The 15434-nt window shown below is 40.1% G+C and overlaps 1 protein-coding gene across 1 annotated transcript in view; it reads right to left on the minus strand.

Moving 5' to 3' along the window:
• LDLRAD4 (low density lipoprotein receptor class A domain containing 4) overlaps positions 1–15434 on the minus strand; it is a 284773-nt gene that overhangs the window by 166369 nt on the left and 102970 nt on the right. The gene's annotated exons all lie outside the window — the stretch shown is intronic.

Raw genomic sequence — 15434 nt, forward strand, 5'->3', positions numbered from 1 at the left:
AAAAAAGACAAAAATTTTGCTCTTCTTCTTCAAAATGTGTTGTAACTCCACACACGCACACACCCCCACACACCAGTCCATGCAGTGCTAGAAGGGATCTTTCCATCACTTACTCCTTAGCATAGCTCATCCACAGAAACCACTACAGACAGCTTGGTCAGGTCTTGGCAAGACCACTGAAGCCAGCAGAAGCCAATCTCTCTGGCTGTAAGGTGGAACAAGAGAATTGTGATGGCTTCCAGCAGAGCCTCCTGTTTGACTGCTACTCCCTCTCCATGGGGAAGAGGGAAAAACACACACAGCCAGGCTCCCAGGCTACCAGCTGGACCACAACCCCTGAGAGGAGATGGTGAGTCTTATCCATTCTTATTTTGGAATGATCACCAGAAAGAGGTGAGAAATGAGGCACATGCACAGAGCAGCTGCCAGGAAACTTCTGGTCCATGTATTGAATCCCTTGTGTGTCCTTCCACTGGTCCCAAAAAATCTTCCTGTGGCAAAGTTACAAGCCGAATGTAGGCAGAGCTCTGAGAGGAGCCAGGGATCAGAAAGTAGGAGGAACATTCAAACTGACAGAAAACTGCAAATGCTACAAAGAAGAAAGTGACTAACCTGCTCTAGGAAAATTCACCTCACAAGGATGTAAAGCTGTATGGTGTGTCCCTGAAGCCAAAGTGATTTGGCTGAGGAGCATGAAACCAAGCTTTAAATAGACTGCTTGCATCACATGTCAGGCCACAAAATAAATATTTTGGCTATCAATAAGGTCTGTAGAGATGTCTGAGGGATGGGAGCAACAGAAAAAACTGAAAAGCAAATCACAGGCTCAACTGCTTCATCGGGTTTTTAGCACAACTTGATTTGAGCTTAGGTAAAAGAGTCAGCCCTTCTGGCTATACCCAGAGAGAGAAAATGTGAAGGGAGAACAAAGCGAAATGGCTGAAAGTAACTTTAATTCAGGCACTTCAAAGAAAATAAGGATATGTGTCCTGAATGGCAAAGGCTGAAATTACTAAGCTGTGGTTTATTGTAGACATGGCAGTTTAATCAAGGCGAGCTTTATAAAGAGACAGGTTATCTTTTAATTGATCAACAGATACAAGTGGAAAAGGCCAGGCAGTGTTTGGAGCTTGCAGACCTGTCATTCAGGATCATTCTCAAAGACCAGAAGAAGGAGTTGCAATGCACTTGGATTGTCTATCTTCACCGACTAAATCAGATGTCTAATAAAAGAAACTACCACCTTCTATAATTTATGCCTTGTAGAAAGTACTGATATAGGGATGTATAGCTCCACATGATATATTTCACAGCAAATGGAACAGTTCTTCTCACTAACAAGAATACCCATGAGATCATCAGATTTGCCATGTCTTCCAAAGTCAGCCTAAGTCATTACAGGGAAACTGAATCTTCAGATATCAAACAACAAAGTCCAGCAGAATAAATCTAAGGATGAACATTTCATTTGACACACTATGCAGCCACACACCTGCTAATACCAACATCTAAACTCTAAATCATATGTAATTTACTCTTCATGATACCTACGACAGTCGGTCAGGAGAAGACACACGGTCATTAAGAAAGTAACCATTCCAATTTCAATTACACTCTTACAGGAAGTAAAAAACAGAGTCACCTTTTTTTCCCAGAGAAATCACACTGAACAAAGCATTGTTATTACTACTGAGAAACAAAAACCAAAGTTATGTCCTATCTCCAGAATGACAATTGTCATAGCTTTTCCAATCACTTTTATTTTAGCCTTTCTTCCTTCAATTCTTATTCTTTTAATTTTTTGTTTTAATATAAAAATATTTGCTATTTTAAGGTGCAGTTTGAATTCTCTGTAATTCTTTCTAATATACAAACCCAGACAGCTAAACTCAACTGATTATTGCTTGTTCAGAATACAGAAATCTATAAATAGATGTTATAACCCAAAGAACATCTTGTGGAATTTGCTTCTGTTGTAAAACTCGATAGAAGAAAGAAAAACTCCAACAGTATTACTTTCAACTAAGCTGCAGAACAAACAGAAAGTTTGGAAGGGAAGGGTTATTGTCTCACTTCACACTAAACTATTTAGTCATTCATAACCAACAATGATATCAGTGGCAGGTGAGAATATTCTCAGTATGTTAGAACATCTGCACAGTGGCAAGAGAATACATTTCCACAGTGGACCAGAGCAGTAATGTATCTTCCCCTATATATCTCAACCTTTATAGTACTATGAAACTTGAAATACTCTTTTCTAAATGGACATCTTTTTCAATTTCGTCTCTTCTAGTAGATGCATTTAGTAAAACTAAGTGTTCTTAACAACCATTCAAGTTTTATTAAAATGGGATCTCTTGTACTATTTACACAAAGGCTACATTGTTCTTTATTTCATTTATAGTTTCTGAAGAAACTATAGTCTTGAAAGATTCAAGTACAATAAAGGCACGAGGGTCCTCAGATATTCTGCACATCACTCTCACAGTTTAAGCTGCACTCTTGAAACCTCGTAACAGACATAAGATCTTGGCAATATTACATAATATTAATCAATAAAATAATTCACTTTGGGATGCCTTTGTAAAATTATTTCTATTTTTATATCTCTAGGATTACTGCTGCACTCAATTTAACGATTCATTACTACCACAAAAGTAAAATGAACATGTGAGGTTAACAGCTATAGCCATTAACTGCCACCTAACCAGCGTTATACTGCATAATTGATCTACTTTCTTCAAGAATAATATTCAGGAAAAGAGAATTACTACCAACATCTCTATAAATAGTACAGAAAGCCTGGGGCAAGTGTGTGGGATAATAGCAAAGACGAGAGAAAGGAAAATGGGAGCGCACCAAGAGTTTATTTATAAATATCTGGGAACTCATTGCTTGGCATCATGTAATGTCTACACAGTCTCACATTGATCTAACTTTTAGACTGTGGATCTATATTTAAGAACATAAAAACTAAGAATGAGCACACTAGACTTCTGACACTCTTCCCAAAAATGAATGTAGCTCTTTCCCAGTTGAAACTGTTTCAAGACTGTCACTACAGATAAGATTTCCAGAGTCTGTTCACTGTACAAGTATTTAAGTATTTAAGTTTGTTCCCTGTACAAGTATTTTTCTAATCCAGTGTTGGCAGAACTTCAGTGTGGTTGAAATGACAGCAATCACTGTTAAAAGAATCATCTTAACTACTGTATGCACATCTAATTTTATCTTCAGCTTTACCTTCTGCAACCATCACAAGTCAGCCTTTGATGTTCTTCTGTCTCTCCAAGAACACTCTATCCAGGTGGCAGGCTCAAGCACATATTTCCTTCACGATGGAATTCCATAAGTCCAGTTCAGTTTTAGATATTGTCCCTAGGTCTCACTTCTCTTTCCATCTCATATTACCATATCCAGCATTCCATTGCCTCTTCATAAGGTCACAGGTACTGAACAGCTGGAAAAAAACAATTCCACTTTCTCTAACCCCCTGTTAGCAGGAGGCCACTGCCTACTCTGGTAAAAACGAAGCTGTCTCATGAGCTGAACCACAGTGCCATGAACGGGGAAAACTGGGGGATTTTGTTCACAATCACAATACTAATTGTGATTAGCAATGACTTTGCGAAAGTAAAATCCTAATAGGGCAACAGCCAATTTTACTTGCATGAGAATTTTCTCCTTGTTGGTTGTCCATTTCTGGCTTTAATGGCTGTTTTGTTTATATAGCAGAAGATGACCCCTAGCAAACTGAAGAATCTTGAATGCTTATTTAGAGATTTCCTGGATGTGAAGAGCTCATATGCCTGAATACTTGTGGGGATTGGTGTCTTATTTGTTTGCCTTCCAAAGAGACCACCAGTTGTAGTATGAAACTGAATCTTTCCACAAAACTTGCTGTTTTGTCCTTCAGTTAAAGCAAGTCACATAAAATCCGGGACTTTTTGAGGCTCTTCAAATTGTCTTAAGATACCACATCAAGTCTGATCCATAAGCATATAAAGCAACAAACCAATGAGCCCACCTGAATTACATAATGAAATTATATTTTGCATTTAAAGACCTTTGAAAAAAAAGTGACACTAAGATGGCCAGCTTTATTTGCATTCATCTCACTACATTTTGTTCTCATAAATTTCAGTAATCCTACTCTGTAGTTGGCAATTCAATGGCAGATTTTTTCTAAGCCTTTAAGTAATACCTCATATACTTTGAGCAGTCTGGTATCCTAGCACCTCCTTCTTCCCAATGCACAATTAATACTTGCAGCTGAGAAGAGTTGTTCACATATTTTAAGGGCAGCTGTAATTCTTCTTCAGAGAAATTCTTTCCAGCACTGCTGGTATAAAGCAAGCCTGCAGTTTCCACAAGAAATCTTACCAGCTTGCATTCTTCTCCTCATGGCAGCAGGTAAACAGTACAAAGATACAACAGAGAAAATATGAGAAAACAGTGCATTAGGTACATGAGTACTTTTGGTTATGACCTCACCCTTCATACTGGGTTTAAATTCAGAGGCTGTAGCTTTAGTCCTCGGGTCTGCCGAGCTCCCAACTCACCTGACATCAATATTGCATCTGTGTCTCAGCTGCCTATCTGTAAACACTGGGCAGCAATTCTTTCTGCTTCTATCTTGTCCTTCTTAGGCGCTGAGATTTTAAAAGGAACTGTCCTTCACTCTTTTGGCACAGCAGGGTCCTCATCTCAGTGAAGATTCTATAGTGCAATGCTGATCGCTACAAGCAGGAGTCATGCCTGAGAGAATACTATCCTGCTTATCTCAAAAAGTAGAATAATATGGTTTTAAAGGAGTGACATACTTGAAAGATTGCACAAAAGCCACTAAGTCAATGCTATGGCACTTTCTCCATGCATACAGTAGAGAAGCCACTGAATAAAAACATCTTCAAGAACTTGTTGCCTTTCTTATTTCAGCTTATCCCTATTTCTTTTAATACACAGAAACTGTCCAACAATTTATATAAATAGCAGTGGTTTGGGCACAAAGGTTATGATTGCTACAGGAAAGAAAAAAAAAAGAAGTATCTTCAGTTTACAGATGTCACCTACTTCCTGAGTTAAGAAGAGTGAGGCTTTTCTGAACTTACTCTTGCATTGTTGTGGCAGGTCATGTGTCTCTTCAAATTCTCGCTCTGAGCAAGTGGAAGCAGATATTATCCTGAAAGTATTTCTTTTAAGATAAACAAATCAAGAATAATAAAGATCAGAAAGAGGGAAAATGGAGACTCGTGCACAAATTCCAATTTTTTCCTTTAAATCAAGGACTGACTGAGTGCACAGCCAAGCTAGGAATCCATCTTCAGCCAGTATAAATTACTGGTTTGTATAGTCTGAGCCTCCAGGATAAACAGACAATTCTTAAACAATTCATATACAAGCCAGTCTTCCAGGCTTTTCTGAAGCCATTACCTTGTCCTGAGTCTACCTACCACCACCTCAGCATTATCTACACCTACAACACAGGCATTCAGCACTGTCAGCCATCAAATGGCATTGAACGGTGTTATTTTACCCACTAACAACAGAGACAAATTTATCCTCAGAGGCATGGATTGAAGGTGCTGCTTAGATACTGGCTGTAGAGTGGGATTCTTCTTGGGCGTTTTCATCATGAAAAGGCTTCACTGTTAACTCCTCACAACTCAAACAAACTTCCTCTACTTTTCCCCTTAAATCAGAAGGGAGTGACTTTCTTATGAAGGAAGTGAGAAAGCTAAGAACACAACAGCATAGAAATTTTTAAGAAAAAAATATCAAACCCCACAATATATGAAACACATACTGCTCAGTCTGTTCTCCATTGCTAACAGATTGTTAATCCTAGCATGAGAGAGTATGGAGACAGACCTGTGGCTGTGAAGAACAGGGAGAGTGTCCCAACTTGCCATCCACTGATACATCTGCTTAAACCCCTGGGAAACTTATGCTCATGGCTTTCAAACTGTAAGGATTCAGCAGACCAAACTCCTGGGTAAGCTTCATTGGCAAATGACAGTGGGGTGATCATAATAAATTATAGTGAAAAGGATTCAACTATGATACAGAGGAATTTTGGTTTGCTATCAAACTCCAAGTCCCTGGGCTCCAGATACTGTCAACGCCCTCCTGCTTGAAGCTCCCTCGGTTGAGAAATCAGGACAAGCACAGCCTTGGAAAAGATGTGTCTCAGAAAGCAGCAGTGGTATTACAGCTATATCATAATGCTGTGACACATTCTCACAGGGAAAAGAGTGTCTTTGGGTGTTTGCAAGAGGCTGGAAGGGCTTGAAGGCTACACCAGATTAGCAAGTAAAGATGTTACTAGAAACTGGACGTTTTGGTTATTCACTGTTGCCGAGGGCTGAGTAGAAATTAAAAAGGGTGTGAGTATCCCTCTAGAAAGGTTTTGGAGCAGAGGTTGGGCAGCCCGCGGGGAGGAAAGCTGGGAGAGGCACAGCGTGGGGTGCACGGCTGGGCGGATCCGTGCTGCTCCCTGATGGAAGCCGAGCCCCAGGATGAGAGACGCAGCCCATACAGGCACCGCAACACCAGCAAGGACTGTGCCCCTCCATAAAACCCAAACCAAACAGCAACAAAGAAAGGCCCAGCAAGGAAGTTAATACCTGTGCCTCCTGGCCTCTTTTGCTAAAAAGCAAAAGGTTGTAAATATCAGAGAAGTGAATATAGCATTTGATCTACAGGATATTACCTTTCCCTCAGTAATTTTTAGGCTTTTCCACCATATTTATCCTGTAATGTCAAATACTTTCACTTCTCTATTTATCCAGACTGCAGACTTTGATGTGAAAAGGCATTATTACAGCATAGAGCAAAGAAACATAACACTATCCATACTACTTATTTTATGATACAAGAAAACTGAGAGAATGCCAAGTCAAATGGGCCTGCTTGACATTACAGAAAAACCAAACAGCAAAATATTAGACCAAAACTTCACCTCGCCTCAAGACGAGTGCATGGGAATATCCTGCATCATTTTTACATGAAAAAACCTAGATTTTTTTCTAACAACATTTATGTTTCAAATTAGCCACTGTATCTCTTCAGCTTCCAACAGGGCACAGTCAAGTGCTTCGGTAGCTTTGCACTGATTTGGGGTTTAGGCTTCCTCTTTTAGCACCTCCAAGTCTGTAACAAAATGCATTTCTAGCCTGCCTCACACTGGTGCTGAGACAAGGAGACAAGGGCTCCGCTCCCACTGCTGGAGACCACCAGCAGCAAAAGGTAAAAGGCCTTTTCAGCAGGAAAAATACACTCAGCCAGCCATGGGCACAGCCAGACTGTCTCTTTTCCCCTAAAAAAAAATAGAACCCAAAAAAACTCCACAAAAAAAATCCAAAATCAGCCCACCTAATTAATTAGAAGGAATTAACAGAAACATACACTGCAAATTTAACAATCGATTTTCACCGCTTTTTATTTTCTGAGTTTTACTTGAGGGATGATGCATGTATTTTGTCCTTTCAAAAAGATCTGCCTTTTTATTATGATTAAACACTGAAATATAGCATATTTACAGCTAGATTTATTGTCATATTCAGTCTGGAATTGGCCATTTGGCTGACTAAGTTGTACCACATGAAGGCACCATGACATGTAATATTAAGAAATGAGAAATGGCAGATGGGCATTTCCAAAGAACCATCAGCTTTGCAAAATGGCTATGCTACAGCTGAATATCATCTGCTAAAAACGGTTATCAAAGGTGAGGATCCAGGCTTAACATCCTCCCTAAACATGCTGGAGCATATCCTCCCACTTTGGGAAGAAGCTTGCCATTTCCAGCAATACACTACTTCACAAAATAATTTTAATAATAACATTGCCCAAGATGTTTCTCTCAATTTGAACTTTCTTTTGCCCTGGTGTGCCCAAACCAGTGCTTTTCATTTGGCTCTGGATTGTCAGAACACGGAGCCCACACACATGTACCCAAAACTACACCCAGACTGAAAATTATAGGGTAGTCTAAATGGAATTTAAATTAAATCAAATGTGAACAAAAATTTAATCTAAAATCATTTTTTTAATGTTCTCATATCAGACTAAGTAGGATGTTGCTTAATATGAATGGAGTTATATGATGCAGTAGTCTGCAATTCCAGGCCTGTGGAGGATCCTCTTCCAAGTCCAGTGACCCTTAAGTTGTTTCACAGGGCACCTCACCACTGCACTTCCTCTGGAGTCTCATTGGTTTCTTTTCTGCCTTTTTTTGACTGCCATTCATTGAGCTCCAGGTGGCTTCACACGGCAAGGCCACCTTCTGGTAGTGACTGCCACCCAAATTGTCCCCCTTAGCAAGTGGAAAAGGATGTAGTACTTCACTGAAACAAGCAAACAGGGAAGGAGGTCTTGTACTCCAGTTAAATAAAAATTCAAAAGGAGAAGCATTAAAAATGTGAAATCCTTGGCCTGTGTGATATGCCCCTCTGTTTCCATAAGGACTGCCACAGTTCAAGATGCAAAGGCAGTACCTGGCCAGTTGGAAGTTTAACAGTTCTCCAACCAGACATTTTGAGGAGAACTACCCATTTTCTTGAGGCAAAAGGAAACAAAGAAGAAAACACATTATTTCACCTACATAAAGTTTGGGATCAAAACTTAAAAGCCAGCCTTCTAGGCTTGAAGAAAAACCTAAAGAAGAAAGCATTCTTGTTCTAATCACTGATCATGAGGACAAGGGAAGAACTGTATTATGAACAAAAGCTATCACTCTCAGGTGGCAACAGTGCTCTCAAATTCACAGTTTCACACTCTTCTGTAATTCTATTAAAGTTTTTCACCCTGAAGAGGAGACTTCAAAAAAGCAAACAAAAGCAACAAAGCAATACTATACTTAAAACAGTACTGCTGAATGCTACTGAAAGTAACATATTCAGACGGTAAACTCTTAGAGACTATGGTTCTCTCTTCGTTCATGTACTTTTGCTGAGAATACTATTTGTACTCCAAAAATTGCTTATCCTAAATAAAATATCTAAGGAATACAATGGAATGTGATCTGTTACTATCTGTGTGCTGAGTAAGGGGCATTGCAAAAAAGCAATCTGTTTCTCCCAAGAACTAAGAGACAGTCAGAGTTGTCTATGGGTGACACAGTAAGCTTGAAAATTCACAAAGTAAGAATGCAATTGTTAAGAAAATTGCAGACATTTTAGTAAGGCCAGACCAGTTTCATGAAGAATATGAAAACAAAACTGGAACAGAGGAGGTGAGAATTCTCTGTTACATATTCAAGCTGAATTTTTAAATGAAATGTTTATCTGTACTTGAAAATCATGCAAATAATGACAGCAGCAATGTGGGAGATCTGTATTAATGTATAAATTAATTTTCAACTGTTTTCAATATTAACTACACTATATACTTAATAGAAACATTTCAAACCTGTTTTTCTATTTTACATTGAGCCTCAATTATAATTCTGAGGAAGAAGGCTACCTTCAGCAGCAGATATACCAGTTACGTATCAGTTTTGCTCATAATAAAGAAAACAACCTCAGGGGATTGTTGATTTGGCTTTGCCCTATTTTTGCTTATTCTTTAAAATTACCTTTTTAATATGCTTACTATCTAAGAGTGGCAAAAGTGTTTCTTAAAATACTTGCATACTGTGAAACAGAAGAATGGATGCAGTGTTTCTTAACATTAAAATATTTCTGTACAAGTTGTACAGACATAGAAACATGTCACCTCCCCAAATATAAGATGTCTAAACAAGGCCAAGCTATAAGGAAAGCAATGGAGTAATACTCCAGCAAAAGCAGAGTTAATACTTTAAACACCCACGACTCCTAATCTATTTTTTATCAATTATTCCAAGAGCTCGACAGAATCTACTTAAACACTGAGATGACAGAGTAGTACAGGTGGGTTACTAACTTTAAAAATGTACATTTATTATCCAGAGAACCAGCAATAACAGCATCATTTTTACAGAAAAGTAAGGCTGGAAGTGCTCTCATGAAGTCCATTCCCCTGCCCCAAGGCAAAATCAGCCATACATAAACCATTCCTGACAGATATTTGTCTAACTTGTTCTTAAAAACCTTCAGTGACAGAGACTTTGCAACCTCCCTAGGCAATCGGCTGCAGTCCTTAACTATCCTTACCATTAGAAAGATTTTCCTAATGTCTAACCTCAATCTCTCCACTACAGTAAGCTTGACTGTTACTTTGTGCTCTATCCCCAGCAGAACTGGAAAACAGTTTCTATTACTTTACTCTTTACATGAAATTTCCATATATTTTTAAACGGTTATCACATCTTCCCTCACTTTCCCATTCCCTAAATGCATAATGGCCAACTAGGTCATATGCAACCTGCTGGAGCAATTTATCTGGTCTCCCATGCAGTCCCCTCAAGGAGCCTCCCTGTTCTGGCACTGCCACCCCGTACCAGAGACATCTCCACCCAAAGCACAGGCAGTTAAGCAAAACAAGATGCAGGGAGAGAAGCCAAACTGGATGGCAGCCTCTCATATTGCCTTCCTGCAAAAAAAGGTCCCACACAAACCAGCTGAAGCCACTGTGGAAGAGACGTGAAGTGGGGAAAGGTACTCACCCCAGAGAAGGGCAGATGAAGAGAGGAAGGGTTGAGTCTAAAAAAGGGAGAGAGGTTCTCATACAAGCTGGAATTAGGCTGCAATTAGTTAGTTGTCTGGAAGTGGGAAAGGTCGGTAAAAAAAAGATGAAGGAAAGCAGCAAAAAGCAGAAGATGACCAGAAGGGTAGGGAATTTGGAAGAGAAGTGAAACCAAATGTACAAATGGGAAGGGATGAAGGAGCAATACAGAGATAGGGGATGTTGGCACTGATGGGAGAAGAGGCAAAGAGAGGTTGGGACAGCATGAAACACAGGAAGAAATGCAGCAGAAGTCCTGAGTGCCAGGAAATACAGGACAGAGGTGGGGATACTGGAGAAGCTGCACCAAGTTGTGTTTCTGTGAGCATGAGGATCTTCCAACAGATGAATTCTCTTTCTCTGCTAAAGCAGGGCCTGTGGGAGTACCAGCCAAGCTGAGGAGTCGCTCCTTAGGAGTAACCTGGTCTCTCTGGATATGGCCCAAGGTCAAGCTTCGGTGACGATGACTTTCAGACATGAGGCTGCGAGGGATTATGGCAAGATTTCAGGGTGCCATCACTTTCACAGGGAAAGGTGTGAGGGAGAAGATATGCAGCTATGACAGAATGAGATCAGGAGATGACAGGAAAAGTCAGTGCTAGACTGAAGGGCAGGGGCCCACTGCACAGAGCAACCTCTTACTATTTATTCTGGTTTCCATAGTGCCAGAACTAATAATCCCTCCAGCAGTGCTGAGGGTCACAGGGCAGGAATGCCTCTGAGTCAGCCCAGGTCTGAGAGAGCTTGTGCTGAGATGGAGTTAATAAAATCCTGATGAACCTAGGCTGACCTTGCAAGGTCAGGAGGCTCCATACACTGATTCCTAATCTATCCCACAGTGCTCCCATTATCCTTTGATCATCCTGGATGTCTGTGCCACACACTTCCCAGTGATGGAGAGCAGACTTCAGAATTACACTGTTCTTCTAAACGAGCACCCAAAACACAAACTAGTGAAGGAAGTGCCTGATTTCAAAAGCAGACCTTGGCTGTCCAGAATCTCCACCTCTGTTATCCCAGCACTGGCATGGCACTGAGAATGGCCAGTGCAGAAGGTGCAGAACTTTGTGTGCAAGCAAGAAAGTCCTTCTGACCATCACACCAAAGCACTGCTGTGTCACGGCCACATCTTGTCGTGCAGCTCAGTGCATCAGACATGCCCTGACACAAATCTGCACTGCTCCTGGGAACCTAAGGAAAAAACCCTCAGAAAGTTTGAGAGTTACTGCTCTAGTGTGAAAAAGACACTTTTTTCAGTTCCCAAGGGTCATGTTGTTTAGACCTCTGGCCATCCATTCTGCTCTTCTCTGGATGCTTCCAACAGGCCCCACAGAGTGCTGCTCAGAGCAGAAATAGCCACACAAATGCCAAGTAGAGTGGAAAAATTATTTTGCAGGCAGACTCCTGTCCATATATTCTCGCACAATATTCATGGCATAGTATAGTTGATTCATAGCCATTTCTGAACTATTGCAACTGCCCATCTGTTTTTTGCAGACCTGGTGTCTCACCAGTTATTCTACATTTTGATTTGCACAGCTGATTATTCCTGTCAAACTACAATTTAGAACTTGTCCTTGATGAACTGCATCATATTTATTTCAAATCAGTTCTCCAATATATCACATTAATTTTGAATTCTAATCCTGTGCTCAGAGGGTTTACATCCTCCCCCTGGTTGGTGTCATCTGGAAATTTTGCATGCAGATTCTATCATCTAAATCATTAATTAAAATATTGAATATTTTCTGGCAATCCAGGGCAGAATCCCACTTGACAGATCCTTCTGGTTTGACTGCAAATCACTAGTAATTATTCTGAGAAGAGCTTTTCAGCCAACTGTGTACCCACCTTGTAGCCCATTGTGCCACCTTGTTTATCAGAAGTTGAGAAGACTTCCAAAAATCGGAATATATTATTTCTCTACTTACAGGAACATTAGATTCCACTGACAAGGTACCTTCTGGGGAAAAAAATCCATGCAAATTCATTTATCATATTACTATCTACAGGCTAATTATTAAAAAATTCAGTTGACTATTTGATTCAAACTTTTTTCCCCAAGAATATAAGACAAGATAGCTACTCCAAAGGGGGGCAGGGAAGGACCCAGAAGAGTGTATATATGTAGGTGCAGTGTTTGCTCTTTCACAGATTTTTTGAACCTAAACTGTCCTTCAAATGCTCTCCAGTGTAGCCACTAATTGTTCAGAGATTGCTTCAGTTATTTCACTCTATGTTGAAGAGATAATTTAATAAACTCCACCTTCTTCTAAAGCACCCATTATCCTATCTCATTAGTTTATAACCTGCTCTTTTCCTGACCTAGTTGGAATTCTTACCTTTCTCAAGGTCACAGTTCTTTTCCTGCCACCTGATTACAGATCACCCTTTTAGGCAAAGAATGACACAAAAAATGACATGAACTACTCAATCCTCTCTGCACCATCAGATCATGAGCTTTTTAACTGACATTTTGTAATTCCCTGTCAACTAGTAGCCCAGAAACTCAGTCTTCCTCTTATTACTACTGAGAATATAGTATGTTTCTTTATTAGCATGCCCTTTATTAGTTGTACCTTTTCTGTGAACTGGCCTACCTGATTTGACCCTCTCATTTTTCTCATCTTCTTTTGCACTCATCTCCAGTAACATGTCGAGTTGCCACCTTCTGTATGAGTCCTCAATTATCAGATCATACAATTTTGTCTCTTGTTATCCTTTTTTACTGGAATGCCTTTCATCTGGGCTTTATTATGACTAGGAAAGAAAAAGTTATTTCCTTTTAAAATTGCCAGAATTTCTCAGGTTAGTATCCCAAGAAACGTTACCTATCAGTTCTATGAGCTCAATGCAATCTACATTCTTGCATACTATTGCTTTTATTCTCAAATTCTCTTTTCTAGCCTCTAAGAATGACAAGCTCACTCTCTCCTGATTGCTACCACTCAAATTGCATTTTACCATCATAGGCTGGGCCATCTCTTTCATCATCAAGCTTAGGAGCACTTCCCTTCCACTGCTCTTTCTACATTCTGTAATAATGAACCTGTTACACTCACATGATCTACTGAATTTTGTATTTAGCCCGTAAAGTGAAAATACTCTAAATGTTTGCTATTGTTTGGTAATACGTGACAAAATGACTGGGTGAGTCCACCTCTCGGCACAAGAGCCATCTGCAAAAAAGGGAATCTCTGGCAGCAGTGCCAGTAAAATGAGCATACAGACAGGATCAAAATATCTCCTAGCCATAAGTGTAAACCTTTCCAGGTCATAGCAATTAGCAAAGTGGAAAGGAGGTTTAGGAAATACTCCAACTGTGGCTACATAGAGGCTCTGTCCTCCCAGGCTTCTTTTGCCAGCACTCTAGTCAGCTGTAAATTGAAATTATTACTCTGGTTGTTGCAATAGCTGCAATCACTTAGGATGTCTAGATTCAGTGTTGACACCACAGAGGCTTCAGATATGAAAGCTTTTTTGTACAAATTAGCTCCCTTTGCATGTGGCCATGCCCCCTCTGCTGCTAGCAGATATTGTTCTCTACTACAGCTAAACTGGCACTCCAACAAAACAAAAGGAGCACTACAGCAAGGATCAGAGCAGCAACCACATGCACCTGACATTACATTCTATTTGCAACTCCTAAATTAGCAAAACACAGTCCAATGGAATTCTCTGAGAAATATATATCTACCTCCTGTTTATTATTGCTGAGTACGTCATATAAATCTAACAAGGAACAAGAAAGATCTCCAAAAAGTAAATACAGATATCAATTTGATACAAGTTGGAAGTTTTGTCCTCATACAAAGAAAATATAATTCAACCTGTTTCTTTAACAAGTCTCCTGAATGTATGGTGCACCTTAATGTTTAATAATTCTTTAGTACAGCTACCAAGATTTGAATATGTTTATTAACATCTTTACCTAAGGGCAATTCCAAAGGAATATAAGAATTTTTTACAGGAGGGCAAGCAACCTTCATGCCTTTAAGTCTCCACAATAGCTCTGAATCTTCTGGGTTCCACCACAGTCTGACTGTTGTCCTGGGCTTCCAGGGACCACAGTTTCATCTCTCTGAATTTTATGCAGCTCTGCTTGCCAGGTGTTTTCCATCCAACAGCAGTCATGAGGTTACCAGCTTTCTGACACACCCCTGCCCAAGCACCCTGGTCACAGTGCCAACTTCTGGGAGCTAAGGGATAGCAGACACAGTGGCAGAAGAGTGTAAAACTGGACAGAAAATAGTAGAATATAATATAGTATTACAAGGGTGTTAGAAGTAATAGGGTCTCCAGCAAAGAAGAAAGCCAGAGTAAGGAAGATAGCAGATATCCTCACAGTTGGGAATTTTGGTGGAAAGCAAAAGAGTGACAAAACCTCCTAGGAAAGAGCTGAGGACTGGCAGAGAGCAGCAAGAACAAACAGGACAAAAACAGCAGTGGGGAGCTTTAGGAGTGTGCTGCTGGCTAGACAGAGGAAGGAGAGCCCTGCAGTTATCCCAGACTTCCCATCTCCCATCAGCACTGGAGCACATGTGGAGGAAAGCTTCCTGTTTCCTCTCCTTCGGGACACGTCTGACATGCACATAAACCAGGCTGTAAATCAAAGCAAGGCAACAGAGACAGTTCAGAGCTGCACCACCACTCCAAACCGCTGTGCTGGTGCAGACAGCTGGACAAAGAATCACTCCCCACTGCAGCCAAAACTCCTTCTAAAGGCAAATCTTTTCTATTAGAAAAATAAATGTCTTGCATTATATTATTATTATTGTCTTATA

This window comes from Sturnus vulgaris, chromosome 1, assembly GCF_052056855.1.
Source record: "Sturnus vulgaris isolate bStuVul1 chromosome 1, bStuVul1.hap1, whole genome shotgun sequence".
NCBI classification, from domain to species: Eukaryota; Metazoa; Chordata; class Aves; order Passeriformes; family Sturnidae; genus Sturnus; species Sturnus vulgaris.